We start from the raw sequence: 14,700 nt of genomic DNA, 5'->3' as shown, positions 1-14,700 counted from the left end.
CTCCCCGGTCTCGGGCTCTGTCTCCCTCCGTTCGCCCCCGCCCGACCCCTCGGAGCCCCCCAACTCCGTGTGTGTCGTCTCCCCGCTTTTCCTCGGTCTCGGGCTCTTCTCCGTCTCCGCCTCCCTCCTGCCGCATCAGTTCTGTTACCGCCACCCGTTCCCGCTCTGCCTTCTGTTTCCCTGCCCCTGTGTCGCCCTCCGTGCCCCGGCCCCCTCTGTCGCCCCCAGTCTCTCCCTCTGCGCTCTCACACTTACAGGCTCCCCCCTGACACTCGCTGTCCCCGGACCCCGGACACCGTCCAGGCCGCGCTGGGCACAGGGCGGCGCCTCAGACTCCATGATCTGCCCCAGAAGGGAGGTTTTTACAAGGGTCAGGGACAGAGGGACAAAAGCTCAAGGGTCAGGCATATAAATTAGGAAAACATGGAGAGGGGAACTATTTCAGGCATGTGCCAAGCCCCGAGCAGGCCCGGCTGGGAGGGCGACACACGGAGCGGAGCGACAGGCTTTGGCCCCGGGGGAGTAGGGAGTGGCCTCGGGTGGCCCGCCCGTTCCTCTGTGGAGACCCAGCTCTGTGGGCTGCTGCCCTTCTACCCACTGCATCTTGCCAGGCCCTTCCCCTTACTCAGGATTCTGGAATCACCTAAGATCCTCCCAGACTTAGTGGGAGATCAGCCGCGAGTGGGCTGGCACTTGGACCCACTTCTTTCTTCAGACCTTTCTTCTTTCACCTGGAGCAGGTAGGCCTTGGGGGTCCGAGGCAGCCACCGAGATTCCAAGGTCACAGAGCCCAGAGGACAAACATACACGGCATCTGGCCCCGGCGCCCAAGCAGGCTTGCCCCTGCCAGGCACTGTGCCAAGTACTGGACTTGTACTGACTCACTTAATCCTCACAGATGCCTTCCGAGGCTGGGGCCCTGATGATCCCACCTTACAGATTTGGAACCTGAGGCCCCAGAAGCGAGAGGACTGGCCCAAGAAGTCTGTTGGCTCGGAGCCTCACCCCAGATCTCTCCGCGCCCCACACCAGCTCTGGTCACTCAGAATCAGGGGGCTCCCATCAGGGGCTTCCACGTGGCACCCAGGACGGAGGGTTTCTCTGTGCCCCAAAGGGTAGGCAGGAAAGGCCAGGCCTCCAGCTGTCCCCCACTTCCCTCTTTCCAACACCCTGGACTCCTGCTTTTCCCCCTCGGTGGCCCCCTCCAGCCACTGCTTTGACAGCCAGGAGTGTTCAACGGCAGGAAGTCAGAGGCTCCGTTTCTGGTAGCCTGTGCCCCCCTGGGCTCAAGGCCACTCAAGGGGCAGCTCGATAGGATGCCCTCACCTCCATCTTTGGATGCAGAGGGCTCATGCTGTGCCGCCTGTGGGAGTGGACTGGGGAGCCCCACAGGGGTACCCCCCGCTCTTGCTGTAACCCCCTCCCCTCCTTGGGGCCCTCCCCAGCACTCCATCTGTCGGCCTCCCTCCTGCTCTTATCTTTCCCTAGCCTTCCCCGCCCCATCTCTGTTTTTGTGTCTTCTTGCTCTTCCTGGTTACTCTCCCTCTTTGTCTCTCTCCCCCGGTCCCTCCCCACCCTCTTCTCTTTCTCCTCTGTCTCTTTGTGTGCGCATCTCTGTGTCTCTCTGTGTGTCTCTCTCTGTCTCCTTCCCTATCTCCCAGCCGTCTCTCCCTCTCTCGCCCCTCCTAGCTTCCTTCCTGTCTCCGGGCTCATCTTGCTGCATCCTGCAGCTCCCCCCACTGAGCCTCAAGGAAAATGCTCTATGTTGTCACAGCTCCACCTGGCGCGCATGGTTCCTGGCACTTGGGACACAAACTACCTGTGAAGCTGAGCGATGGGCGCTCAGGAGCCACCCCGGGCTGGGGGCAGGCAGGTGAGATTAGACTGCAGAGGGCATGGACACAGGCTGGGTCCAGGTGTCCTCTCAAAGTGCTGTGTTGACTAGGGCAAAGCACTTGTCTCTCTGAGCCTCAGTTTCCTTGTCTGTAAAGCAAAACAATCATAATAGCACCCAGGCCCCTGGGAGGTTGTGAGATGTAAGTAACATAACTACCAGAAAGTACAGCGCCAGCTACATGACAGGCTGGCACTGGTAGGAAGTCCGAATCTTCCTGGGCAAATGACAGTGTCTCCTCCCAACACCCCCCCGCCCCCGGCATTGAGCAATGGCCCCACAGGACCCCCCCCCACACACACACACTTCTTGCCTTGGGTTCCATGGCAGCTGATGCAGCCACTGCCCACCCAAGGCTGAGTGTTGTACCCAGCACTGCCCTTGCAAGGTCCCCAGCTGTCCTCACAGCCAGCTGACAAGGCCAGGGTCATCGAGCCCATGTCACAGATGGAGGAACTGAGGATATCGGCAAGGTGAGTATTTGAGCCCAGATCTGTGTCCAGATAATGTACTTACTCCCCTTTGCCCGTTAGCTGGGAGCTGCTTTGGATCAGCATGGGTTACACGGCTGCCACCCTGTACCCCTGCCTGGGCAGAAGGGGTGCTGATAACTCATGGTGGGAGGAAGGAAGGAACAAGTAAAAGAACCCACATCTCCCTGACCTTGCTAAGAAGCAGGAGAGGTATCCTCCCAGCAGGGATTTGAGAGGAAACCAAAGGGAGATGGACAGAACCCAGGAAGGTGGTTTAGTTGACACCCAGCTTTAACTATGAATTAACTAACCCGGACTAACCAACTGACTACCACCTAATCCTGAATCACACTGACTCAGGCCCTTTTCAATTTTTGTTCAAGACTTCTGATCATATCAAGGTCTCCGTTTAGGGCTAATGTGCCTTTAATACGTCTCTAACATTTGTCACTGTCCATTTTTAATAGAGAAAAGGTCTTCCACTTAGTGCTGTTGACATCAGAATTCTAGAATTTACTTATAGCTCCTTATTTTCTTTAATTTAACGTTATGTTCTGGTTTTGGCAAGTGATGCTGGTTTCCAAGTACAATAATGATGTAAAAAGCTTGCTTGATAAATGCATGCATTGAAGTTTTTTATTTTTTTTTAAGATTTTTTTAATTTATTTATTCATAGACACAGAGAGAGAGAGAGAGAGGGGGGCAGAGACACAGGCAGAGGGAGAAGCAGGCTCCATGCAGGGAACCTGATGTGGGACTCGATCCCGGGTCTCCAGGATCACACCCCAGGCTGCAGGCGGCGCCAAACCTCTGCACCACTGGGGCTGCCCGCATTGAAGTTTTTTAAAATGATGTGTGTTAAAGACAAATACGGAGTAAGCTGTAATCCATAGGGTATGACACACCAGACATGTAGGCAACACAGACACAGGTTTAATCCAGGACCTTTTTAGATGTGGACATGGCGGCCCAGGCCCAGAGTAGGGGCGTGTCCTTGTCTGGACACCTCTTGGTCGCTGGCCAGGCTGGCCCACAGATGGCAAGTCTGGGCTTTCACCCCCACCCCGGGTGGGGGCTTCCCCATCCTGCCCTGTCTATCCTCAGCAGAGCCATGAGGAGGAGGAGGAGGAAATGTTTTTCTTCTTCAATTGGAAAAAATAACAGTGGGGCCAGGGCTGTACTGGGAGGGGTGCCTCCTGCCCCTCTGTCCCTTGGGCCTGACCTAAGAGAATGCTTTCCCTGCAGGAAATGCTCCTGACACGCTGACTGCCCCGAGCATGGATTTGGTGACAGGAAGGTGCTGGAAGCAGAATCCTCTGGGAGAGCACAGCACCCCCAGCAAGGGCCTAGACTGTGCCAGGAGCTATCACTGCTGCTTCTAGGGACCTTTACCCAACTTGGTTCCTCCTGAAAGGAAGAGGTAGGTTTTATGATACCTGTTTTACAGATGGGGACACTGAGGGTCAGGAGGGTGCCAGCACTTGTCTATAGCTGTACAGCCTCCTGGCCTCCAAACCCTGCTCTTGGCCATTGCATCCCTCTACCCCCTGCCTTGGAGCTGAGAGACCTGAGGTCCAGGGCCACCTCAGCCCCTAACCACCTATGTGACCTTGGTGGCTCCTCCTTGCTTTGAGCCTCAGTCTCCTTATCTGGAAAAGGCGAATATAATCCATCTCACAAGACTGATGTGAGGATAGAAAAACAGACATGTCGTTTGCCTAGCATGTCAGGAAGTATGATATCTGTTGCCTTTCCTGCTCTGAAACATGGGGTCCTCTCCCTCAGACTCCTCAAACTGGTCATCTGTCCTCTACTCAGGAAAGCCCCACCAGACCCAGAAAATATCATTCCCATAGCAGCTGCCGCTGAGGTGTGTCTTGTTGGTGCCATTAAGGGCTCAGATTCCCGAGATCACCTCGTTTAATTAACCCTCCACTGGGTCTCCCTCCCACTCATTAACATGGAAGCCAAGGTTCAGAGAGGTCCAGAGGCCTGCCTGAGGTCACACAGCAAATAGATGGCCAGAGTGACTCCTACCCCCTCCCTTGCTAGCCTCACCCCTTCGCACTAGGTCTCCTATCATTGCTACCATGTCCTACTGGAGTTGCCCAGGATGGGCCAGGGTGACCCTAGAGTGGCCTCGCTGACAAGAGACACAGTACCCATCACACTAATGTGTTTAAATTACAGACAATTGGTGCTGCTGGTGTGGCTCCGATGATGCTTCCACAGTGCAGACGCCATGGAAAACTAGGGGGTTCTAGCCCCCTTTAGAGTTCTGGAGTATACCTTCCTCAGCCTCCATTGGATGTCGCCCTGGGAGTAGGGTGGGGAGGGTGACCCAGAAAGTCTGGTTTCAGGGCTTAGGAGGGGTGGCCTGCCCTTGCCTGTGACAATGCGCCCCTGGTCATTGCTCTGTCTTTGTCTCCCCATAAGGCTGGAGGAAATGGTTCTCATTCCTGTGTGTGAGAGATGCCCTCTCTCAACTCCAGGCACATGCTTGCCCTCTGTGGAGCGGACACGGCAGGCTGGGGTGGGGACCCGGGGCCCCCATGCACCCATCCTGGGCGCCTGGCCTGACAAGCCCCCGCGTGGCCCCTTTGTGCTCTGTGAATCGGATAATGGGCGGCATTCTCAGACGTCCAGTCATGGCTCTAGGCCCGTGAAAGGACCCGGCAGCTCCACACTGAGGCCTCTGTCCAGCAGCAGCCAGGGAGGGGCAGGCCGCCCCAGGGGTCCCCACCCACATTCCCAGGCTGCAGCCATCTCCAGAGGACAGCCACCCGGGGCAGGGCCGACTGGGGTCAGGTGATCCCTGAGCAGCCGGCAGGTGCTCCATGAATGTCTCTGATGCCAGGAGCCAAGGGGAGGGCGGTAGGGAAAGCCCAGAGCTAGGAGGATGGGGAGTCACATGGGCGGGGCACCTCCTGTACCCTAGACATTTCCCAGCCAGTCCTTGCAAGATCCCCACAGGCCTGTCTTGTTGATCCCATTTAATGGATGAGTAAACTGAGGCTTAGGGAAGCAAACCGATAGCTCTGGATTTGAACCCAGGTCTGTCTGACCACGCTCATTCTGGCAGAGGTTGAGTAAGTACCTACTGCATGCCCTGGGAGCACGGCAGTGCCTGTGCCCTCAGGCAGCAGGGCTGAGGGGATCCATAGAGGACATTGGAACAACAGGCCCATGTGAGCAAAGCAAGGCCGGCTTCCCAGGGAAAGTGGCACCTGAGCCAGGTCTAGGGAGCGCTCACACAATTACTGAGTATCCGACATGAACTTCATCTCATCCCTTCCTGCTGCAGGGACTGTGGAGCCCAGGTAAAGAGGGGGAAACGGAGGCTCAGAGAGGGCGAGTGACTTACTGTGGACCACCAAGCTGCTCACGGTACAGTTGGGACTTTCATCCAGGTTTGGCTGTTCCCTCTTCTCCAGGAAGGGGCCCAGTGACGATGCAGGGGAACCCCAGTCAAGGCTGTGGAGTTGTCACCCTGTAGTCCTGGCACCTGGGTTCAGATCCCTACTCTCTGCTTCCTATTGATGTGATCCAGGGTGAGTCCCTTCCCCTCTCCGGGTCTCTGTTTTCATACCTCTCCCGGCCGTGGGGATCGAATGAGATAATCCCTAGACAGTGTGTAGCCAGTACCGGCCCTCAGTAAATAATCAGTGACATTTATTATTAAATATATTGATGGTAAGGTGTTGTGCCCACAATCCCTCCAACTCTGACTTCTGGAAAGTCCTGTCTTTGCCCTGCCCTAGGGCTGGGGGGAGCTCAGAGCTGGCTTGGGTTTTTGTCGGATGCCCACTTCCCGCTGTCCTGCCTCCTCTCACCTGCAGCCAGGGTCCCATCTAGAGACCCTTTTGCTCCCTCTCAGACCACACCCTCCTCTGGGCCTCATTTCCCCTTCTGTACATCGGGGTGATACACCTTGTGCCCTCCACAGAGCTGGCCAGTGGTGTTCAGTCTCTGCTCAGGGTGGGAGCTGGGTCTTTCCTCAGTGGCTCCCTGGAATCTAGTGTGCCTCCAGACCCCTCACCTCCCCAGTGCCCCCTCCCCCTCCCCTTGCTCAGCAAGTGTGTGGGAGATAACAAAATAATAATTACCATTTCCATAGCCTGACCCTGGCTAGGCCGAGTTCTAGGCACTTTGCATCTATTACTCTACTGAAACCTAACAACAGCCCTTTAAAGAAGCTGCCATTATCATACCCATCTATTGATGGGGAAACTGAGGCACAAGGCCATGCAGTGACTTGCCTGAGGTCACAAGCTGGCATCTGGAGCCTGGATTCCAGAGTCTTTGTTCGTAATAGCACAGGGTATATGGGAAAGGCTGGCATGGATGAGCAGGGCCCAGGTCTTACTGGCTCTGTGGCCTATACAAGTCTGTAAAGAGAGTGTCCAGAGAAGATGTGTTTCCTGTCTTGATTTCTGGGTGGACTTTTCTGCATCCCTCAAAACCCAGCCCAAATGTCACCTGTCCTGGGAAGTCCTCCCCAGTGAACTCCTAGGCATCCCTCCAGGCCTGCTCTAAATGACCCTTCTGAGTAGGCTCCCTTAAGCCCTGAAGCAGGGCTAGAAGCCCCTCCTATCAAATCGGTTACCCCATAGTATGAGGGCATGGTCTTCCCCAGTGAGCCAAGTGATCCCCTGGACCTTCCAGGGTGAGACACACAGTCACTATGTTGGGATGGCTGGCGGGCTGTATCACCACCCCAGGACATCTGCCAAGCAGAATCAGAATCATGTTTTTTGTTGGAGGTCTCCTCCCTGGGCCTCCCTGGTCAGACCCTGCCAAAGCTGCCTCCTGACCCCTCTTTGTCCATGTGGCTATGCCAACCAGCCACCTTCTCGAGACCAGGCATTCCTGCTCTGCCCACTGCAGCCTGGGCACCCCGCTGGCCAGTGACTCCTCACACCTGATTCCTGGTGCAGTTCCGAGGTCTGCCCCTCTCTGTTCCACCTCCATACACAGGCCAAGCCCAGCGTGGAATAAAACACAGGAACAGAGCCCCTCCTTCCTTGGGAATTGGGAATATTATGGGGACCCACAGGGGTGGTCCATACTATCTTCAGCTCAGCCTCATGGGGGAGCCGATTTTTATTTTTCATTTATTTTTTAAATTGTATGTATTTATTCATGAGAGACACAGAGAGAGGCAGAGACACAGGCAGAGGAGAAGCAGGTTTCCTGCTAGGAGCCTGATGTAGGACTCGATCCCAGGACCCCGGGATCATGCCATGAGCCGAAGACAGACACTCAACCACTGAGCCACCCAGGTGCCTTGAGGAGCCAATCTTTAATCAAAGAACTCAAATTATGACATCACCGAAACTCAAAATATCCATCCTAAGAAGGAGGGATACCAGGTGATTCTAGGAGAGTTTCTCGCAGACAGAGTAGCCCACCTTGGGTCGGTGAGGGCTTCCTCAAGGCAGAGGCTTGAGACCTTGAGAGCTGAGATCTGCAGGATGCTGAGGGGTGAGGAAGGTGAAGGAAGAGCTTTCCCGGCAAGGGGAACAAGGACAAAGACCTACAGGTGAGTGGCCGGCTGAGCCCTGGAGGAACAGAGCGGAGGCCCCCAGGCTCGTGGTGCGGGTGTAGCGGAGGCTGGAGGGCCGGCCGGGCCTGGGAGGGCCCTCTGTCCATGCCGCAAGCTTGAGAAGCCGTTGATGGCTTAAGAATGTCTTTCTGAGGGAGAGGGATAGGTTGAGGATGGACCAAGGGAGGCCAGGGATGGAGCGTCTGAGGACATCCAACCAGGTGATGCCACGGGCCTGAACAGGGGCTGGCAGAGGCAGAGAAGGAAAAGGTGGCCTGAGGGCTGAGTAGGAGGCCGGCTTGCCAGGCCTGGGGTACCTGGTATGGGTGGAGACTGAGGAGACGGAGGCTCCAGCCGGGGAGTTCCTGAGTCTTGGGCTCTAGTACACTGGGGTGCCTCTATCTGAGTCAGAGAGCACTGGGGAGGAGCTGGTGGGTGGGTGATCCACAGCTCAGTTTAGGAGAGTGAGTTCAAGGGGCCCCTCGGGTAAGTGGGTGCACACTCCCGGAGCTGGGCACATACCACCCCAGGCTGCTGGTTCCGAAGGGGAGGGGCTTTCTCACAGACAGCTGCCTGAGGAATGAGGAATGGGGCCCAAGCCCCCTGGCCCAGCTCCCTGCCACCAGGAGAGAGGCACCAGGGGCCCCATGGGGCTGCTTCCCCACAGCCCCCACCGTCCTGTAGGAGCCCCTGCCTGGAGGCTCCTGGTCTGTGCATGGGGAGATGGGGACACGGGCACAAATGTGAGGATCTATGTGCATAAGCAGCAGTGGGAAAGTGCATTTGTGTATATGTGGGGGGGTGCACACTGGGGTCACATGTACACAAATGGGGAGTCAGGAGCATGTGGGGGTGAGTGTACAGCAAAGGTCTTGCTGTAGCTTCGTGGTTTCTGATGCGCAGGGAGTGCCAGAGGAGGGCTGCTGTGGGACTCCGATCTGTGGTGCACCGGGGGGATTCAGGACCTCGGAGGCCATCACCACCTTCTCAGTCCTGGTCCTGCTGCTCCAGGGACAGAGGAGGTTTCCTCATGAAACTCCATGATTGTGATGACCCGTAGCCCAGTCTCTGTTTTGTGGAGTTCAGGCTGACCTGAAGTGGCCAGCCTCTGGCCTTGGCGGGTCCTGCCTCTGGCCTTGGCTGGTCCAGCTCTTAACCTTGGGCGGCCCAGCCTGTGAATAATTCTCAGCCCGGCCAGAGTCCCTTCTGTTGAGGAACTTGGAATTGGTTCTTTAGGGACTTTTGGGTGATGCCATTCCTCATCTTACTCAAGAGCAACTTCCACTGACCACAGCTGCGTGTCTCAGCATGAGCCACCATCCTTTGCCAGGACTTCCTCCCACCCCCCAGAGTCTCTTATCCTTAGTCAGAATCTGAGCCCCAAAGGCCCACAGTCCCTGGGTCCCTCGAGTGTGCAGATTAAGTCCCATAAGACCCAGAACTTCCTCCCTTACCCTGTCTTCCCATCTAAATCTCCAGGATGTCCCCAAGACTTGGCTCTGGCTTCTTCTTCCAGGCAGCCTTCCCAGACCTCCCAGGCTGGGTTAGACCTCCTCCTCTGGACTGCTGGGGTGACCTGTGCTTCCACTCTCAGAGCACCCACACCAGGTGACAATACCTGTGGCTCTGGCTTCCCCACCAATCAGGGGGAATCTCAGGAGCTGGATCTTCTTGGGAGCATATATCACCAGGCAGAGTGTTAGACTCAAAGCAGGTTCACAAGGATGAATGAATGAATGAATAAATGAGAGGAAATGAACAAATGTTCTTCCATCATTTCCTGGGCCAGTGCCCATTCCATACAGCTCGGGGCAGCCTTGACCTTATCTTCCCCCCACCCCCTGGCCTCTCGCGAATGTCCTCACCTGCACTTACCCACCTGCCAGGAAAGGTCAACAGCCCTTGCTCTGCCATGGGGAGAATTTGTGTGTCCAAAATGAAGGTTTTCCAGTGAGGATGTGACTTGGCTGGGTTAAAATTTATAGGGCAGTGATACCAGCCTCACGTCCATCCCCTCAGCTCAAGGCCATGGGCAGGGGAGAGCCACTTGGGTCCATAAGCAGAACAGTGTGGAAGGCTGTGGCGCCAGCGGGATCCCGGTTCACATCCTGCTTCGCCACTTCCCAATCGGGCGACCTTGGTCAGACCCATCTATCTGTGAGCCTCTGTTTCCCCATCTGCAAAAGGGGGGGAGGTTGTGCCTCTTGGACTCACAGTAGTCTTGTCACCCCTTGTGCAGCCCCTGGCAGAAAGTCAAGACCTACAAGGCCTGAGGTAGAAAAACACTTTTGGAATAAAAGCAGCTAATGTTTATCGAGGCTGCCCAGGAGCAGACACTGCTCCAGGAGCATCACAGGGATTGTTGTATTTGCCACCTTAGAGGAAGCCACTTTTACTCTTTCTTCTACCCATTTTACAGAAGGGGAGATGAGGCATGGCAAAGTTAAGCGACTCATCCAAAGTCATAGTGCAAAGGAATGGCACAGGCTGGACCCAAGCCAAGGTAGGCCCCACTGCGGTGCGCACAGGAGCGCCTAGGAGGTCCTGGGTGCCCTGTCCCTTCCTCCCACACATCCAGGGGGCGGCAGCTAATCACCGTCCATCAGTTCAGGACTCCTCCACCCCCAAGGCTACTGCATCCATCCAAGCCCCACCTCCTCCTGCCTGGATGCCTCCTCCCACTCTTTCCTCTTCCTCTCCTCAAATCACTTCTCCACACAGCAGCCTCAGGGGTGTGATTGTAAATCTCACAAATTGTAAATCTCTTCGTGTTGTTTTTCTCTAACTTGAAATTCTGCAAAAGTTCTTGGGGTAAATAAAGTCCCATCTCTTTTCCCTCATCCACAGTCTCTGTGCGGCCATCCGGCCTCACTCCAGGCCCACACATGCATCTGCTGGTCCCACCACCTGGTTGGTTCCCCCTCCTGCCTCCCCACTCAGCCTGAGTGTGGCCAGACACCCTCACACCCACCCTACACAGAGCTCATGGCACACTAGTTATAGGATTATTTAACATCAGCAGGTGTCTCAAGGGCGGGTCCTCATCTGTCCTGTTACCTGCTGCTGCCCTGTGGCCAGACACTCCAGGAGGTGCTGCTACATCCCTAAATGAGCCATGGTAGGACCTTTGGGTTAGTTTCACGTCCAACAGAACACAGACTTGGGTAGTTAGTAGTGGCAGATGCACAAGGTCTGTGTGGGGGCACACGGTGGTGGAGACTTTGAGCAACTGCCTGGGGAGGGAGCCCTATTTCCAGCCCCGGGAAACAGGAAGTGAGTCAGGGTCCCGAGAAGGCCTGCCGGACGCTCGGCACCTTGGGTGCGATTGATGAGCGCCTGGACGGAAGGGCCAGCCGCACCTAGGGAAGCAGGAAGGAGACCAAAGGAAGAGGATAGGAGGGGAGACCCTCTCCCCAGCAGAACAGGCGGCCCTGTGGGGCCCCAGCGGAAGTGGATGAGGTCATCACAGATGCAGCCACCCAGCCCATTGTCCTGTTACACCTGGGGTTGGCCAGTGTGGCAGGAGTAGCCAGGAGTCCCAACACCCCCATCCAACTGACACCAATCCTGGGTCCCTCTAAGGCGGGTGTGAACTTATTTCACTTACTCCCCACACCCTATGAGCACAAGGTCTCACTGGCCGCATTTTCTAGAAGACTAAAGAGAGGCAGGAGCTTGCCAGGGTCACATCAGAGAGGGTAGCATGAGATTTGGATCCAGCTCTGCGCGGCCTTGGAGATTTACATGGAGATCCAGGGACACAGGAAATTCAAGACACCAGCACTGGCCTGGAGGCACCATCAAGAAATCCTGGGGCAGGTGTCTGAGGCCCAGGCTGGAGCAGGTCAGGCTCCTAGTCCTGGTTCAGTCTCTACCTAAAAACAGAGCCAATCAGGTGCTCTTTCCCCGGGCCTCACTCAAGAGGCCGGGCTGCCCAGGCCAGTGTCAAAGTCAGGAGTCTGAGGCTGGGAAGGTCCCCTTTCCTCCCTGAATTACAACCGGGGACCCCAAGAGTGGTTTTGGCTGGGAGCTGGGGCACTACTCTCTGACCCGCCAGCCCAGACAAGGGAGCTGGCCTGGGCCCTCTGTGGGCAGTCCTGTCAGAGATGGGATGATTCAGGGGGCACTTTCGCTTCCTCAGTGGGCCCACGTCACCCCCTTTCCTGCCTCTGCGTTCTCACTTCCCCATCAGTGCCCATGGGCAGAATCGAGCACCCCCCACTGGAAAAGGAACTGAGGGCTTCCATGGCCTGGGCTCCAGCCCTGGGATGTGGGTTCGGACAAGCAGCACAGCTACAGATGGGCGTCCTGAGGCCCAGCCACTGAGGGTGTGTGCGCCCCTGGGTCATGGGGTCAAGGGCAGGCACAATCAGACAGGAGATGATGCTGGGGGGGGGGGGGTGTTGAAGATTTTCATGACTGAATTTTCTAAGTCTCCTCAAAGAATGTGTATTAATTGTGTTAAATACAAGCATGAGGCGAAAGTCACCAGAGGGGGATGTGGGTCCCGATGGATTTTTACAGGGAGTCACAGGCCAGAAGCGCAGCCGCACCTGCAAAGGGAAGGGTGATGGGGTGAGAGGGGTCTTGGAAGGCAAGCACTCAGCCCCCACCCAGCCCAGGATCTGTCCCCTCCGCACAGCCCAGAGTGAGGACGGAGAGCCTCAGGGCAGCTGGTCACCTGTCTCAGGTTGTGCACCCCAGGCCCCCCCCATACAACTTCCAGGGCTAGACCCACTTGGGTGGTCCTCGGGATCCCCTTGGAAAGGCAGCCTCGGTGGAACCCCAGCTCTGCCACTTCCTGGCAAAGAATTGCCTTCATCTGTGCCTCGGTTTCCTCGGTTGTCGTGGAGCATTACCTCAGGGCAGAGCCAGGTACACGGTGAGCGACGCGTGGGGGCCGGCGGCCGTCTGCCAGACACTGGCCACGGTGCCGTGTGCATGCGGGAGGGGGACAGAGTGCCTGCGCCGGTGCCCGGCTCTGTGAGTTCCTGTGCATGGACAGGCCCCCAGTGACATCCAGCCAGAAAGGGGCAGCCGTTTCTCCCGAGACCCGCCCTCTGCCTCCTGTCCCCCTCTTCCAGTCGTCTCTCTTCGTCAGCCCTCGGGGCCACCAGTGCAGCCTAAGCTGGAGCCCCCGGACACCATGACGCCCTCGGGCCGCCCAGCACTGCCCCGCACGGCTGGGGAGAGGCCAGGAGGTTACCTTTGCAAAGGCTCCTAAGTGCTGATTTACAGCAGGTGGGAACCCCCCACCGTCCCCTCCCCCCCCAATTCACTTCTATTTGCAGGACCCTTGCCCCTCTCTTGGAGGATGCTGGGAGAAGGCAGGAGGGCAATGCTCACGTGATTCTTAGCACCAGTAGCTGCGTGGTCCCATGTAATTTTTCTGGGCTCTGCTTTCGCCTTCAGGCCCCAGCTCCTCGGCGCCGGCCCTTGCTGCCCTTGCTAGGCTGGGTGGGCACCTGCAGCCCGCCCCGGCGGCTGTAGGCTGGGGCCGGCCAGTCAGGTTAACCCCACCGGTGGTGCAGTTATCCCCGGAGGGTAACTGAGGCTCGGGGAGAACTCAGTGCCCAAAGTCACAACACAAAGTCCACACACACCAAGTCCAGCCCTGTGCCCTGTCCCTGCGCACCACCCCCTAACCCTGGCCTTCCCATCTGAGTGTGACTCTCCCTCTGCTCTCCCCCTACTGCCTTTCCCCTCCCAGATCAAAATGCCTGAGCAGTGAGGACCACGGCGCAGGGGCCGGGTCCCCCTGTCCCTCCTCAATTTGGGTGGTGTCCCCTGAGGGCCATCTTTAGGCCTCATGCTGAGCCAACGGCCTCCTGCGGAGGAGAGGGCTGTAAATCAAGGCAAGCAGCCTACAGTGGGAGGCGGAGCCAGGTTAATGACAGCAAGAAGGTGCGATGTCACTTTAGCCCTGGTTGGGGAGGTCCTGGAGGTCTTCCTGGAGGAGGTGATGTCTGGTCTGAAGGAGAGGAGCCACCAGTGGGGGCAGGCACTGAGGGTAGGGACAACCAGGGCAGAGACCCAGAGGCAGGAGGAAGCACATCACATCTTCCCCTACTCCTTGCTCACCCTGCCAAGCCTCCCCGCCCCCTCCCCTCCCCTCCCCTCCGTCCTCCTCCACCCACACCCATCCTCTCCTGGGGGCTCCTCTAAGACCGGAAGGCAGAAGGCGAGGTAGGAATCTAATCCCACAGCTCTCAGATGAGGAGAAACTGCTCCAAAGGAAAAAAAAAAAAAAAAGTTAATTCCATTGTTTCCGCTTCCAGATCCTGCCTGAAAAACAAAAACAAAACCAAAATCAAACCCCAGCTGGGGAAACTTTATCTGGCAAAGCTTTCAAGTAGGGGGTGTCGAATGGTGGAGCCTCCTCAGAAGGTGGAGAAAGGAGACCCTGTCCCCTTGGCCGTGGGGTGGGAAGGACCACAGTGGCCGTGCTGCGGGTGCGGGGGCTCGTGCCTCAGCCTTTCACGTGGGGCCCCAAGCAGCCTCCCTCCACATTCAGAAAACCCAGGGGTTGGCCGCGCCCGCAGGGCTGGCGTTTGAACCTCGGTCTTTCTGATCGCAGAACCTGGCGGCTTGTCCACCGCGTGCCACCGTTCACAGGGCCCTGGAAGCAGGGCCACCTGACGCACACCCCGCGGCCTCTGCTCACACTCCACACTCCCGGGGAAGTGTCCCTTCTCACAGCCGGTGCCTCCATGTATTTTACATCATCAGGAATGTCCACTCCGGCCCCAGGCCGGCCTGGCTCCTCATCTCTGATGGGGACTCCAGGA

The 14,700-nt window shown here is 57.1% G+C and overlaps 1 long non-coding RNA gene across 1 annotated transcript; it reads left to right on the top strand.

Annotated features, from left to right (window-relative positions):
- Positions 1-3,208: 3,208 nt before the first annotated feature.
- LOC102154735 lies at positions 3,209-13,202 on the top strand. The gene is made up of 3 exons (XR_005374563.1): positions 3,209-3,787; positions 5,672-7,909; positions 9,392-13,202. It is a non-coding gene; the product is annotated as an uncharacterized LOC102154735 (long non-coding RNA).
- The last annotated feature ends 1,498 nt before the right edge of the window (positions 13,203-14,700 follow it).

This window comes from Canis lupus, chromosome 20 (genome assembly GCF_011100685.1).
Source record: "Canis lupus familiaris isolate Mischka breed German Shepherd chromosome 20, alternate assembly UU_Cfam_GSD_1.0, whole genome shotgun sequence".
Classification (NCBI taxonomy): domain Eukaryota; kingdom Metazoa; phylum Chordata; class Mammalia; order Carnivora; family Canidae; genus Canis; species Canis lupus.
This window is presented reverse-complemented; position numbering and strand designations above follow the sequence as displayed.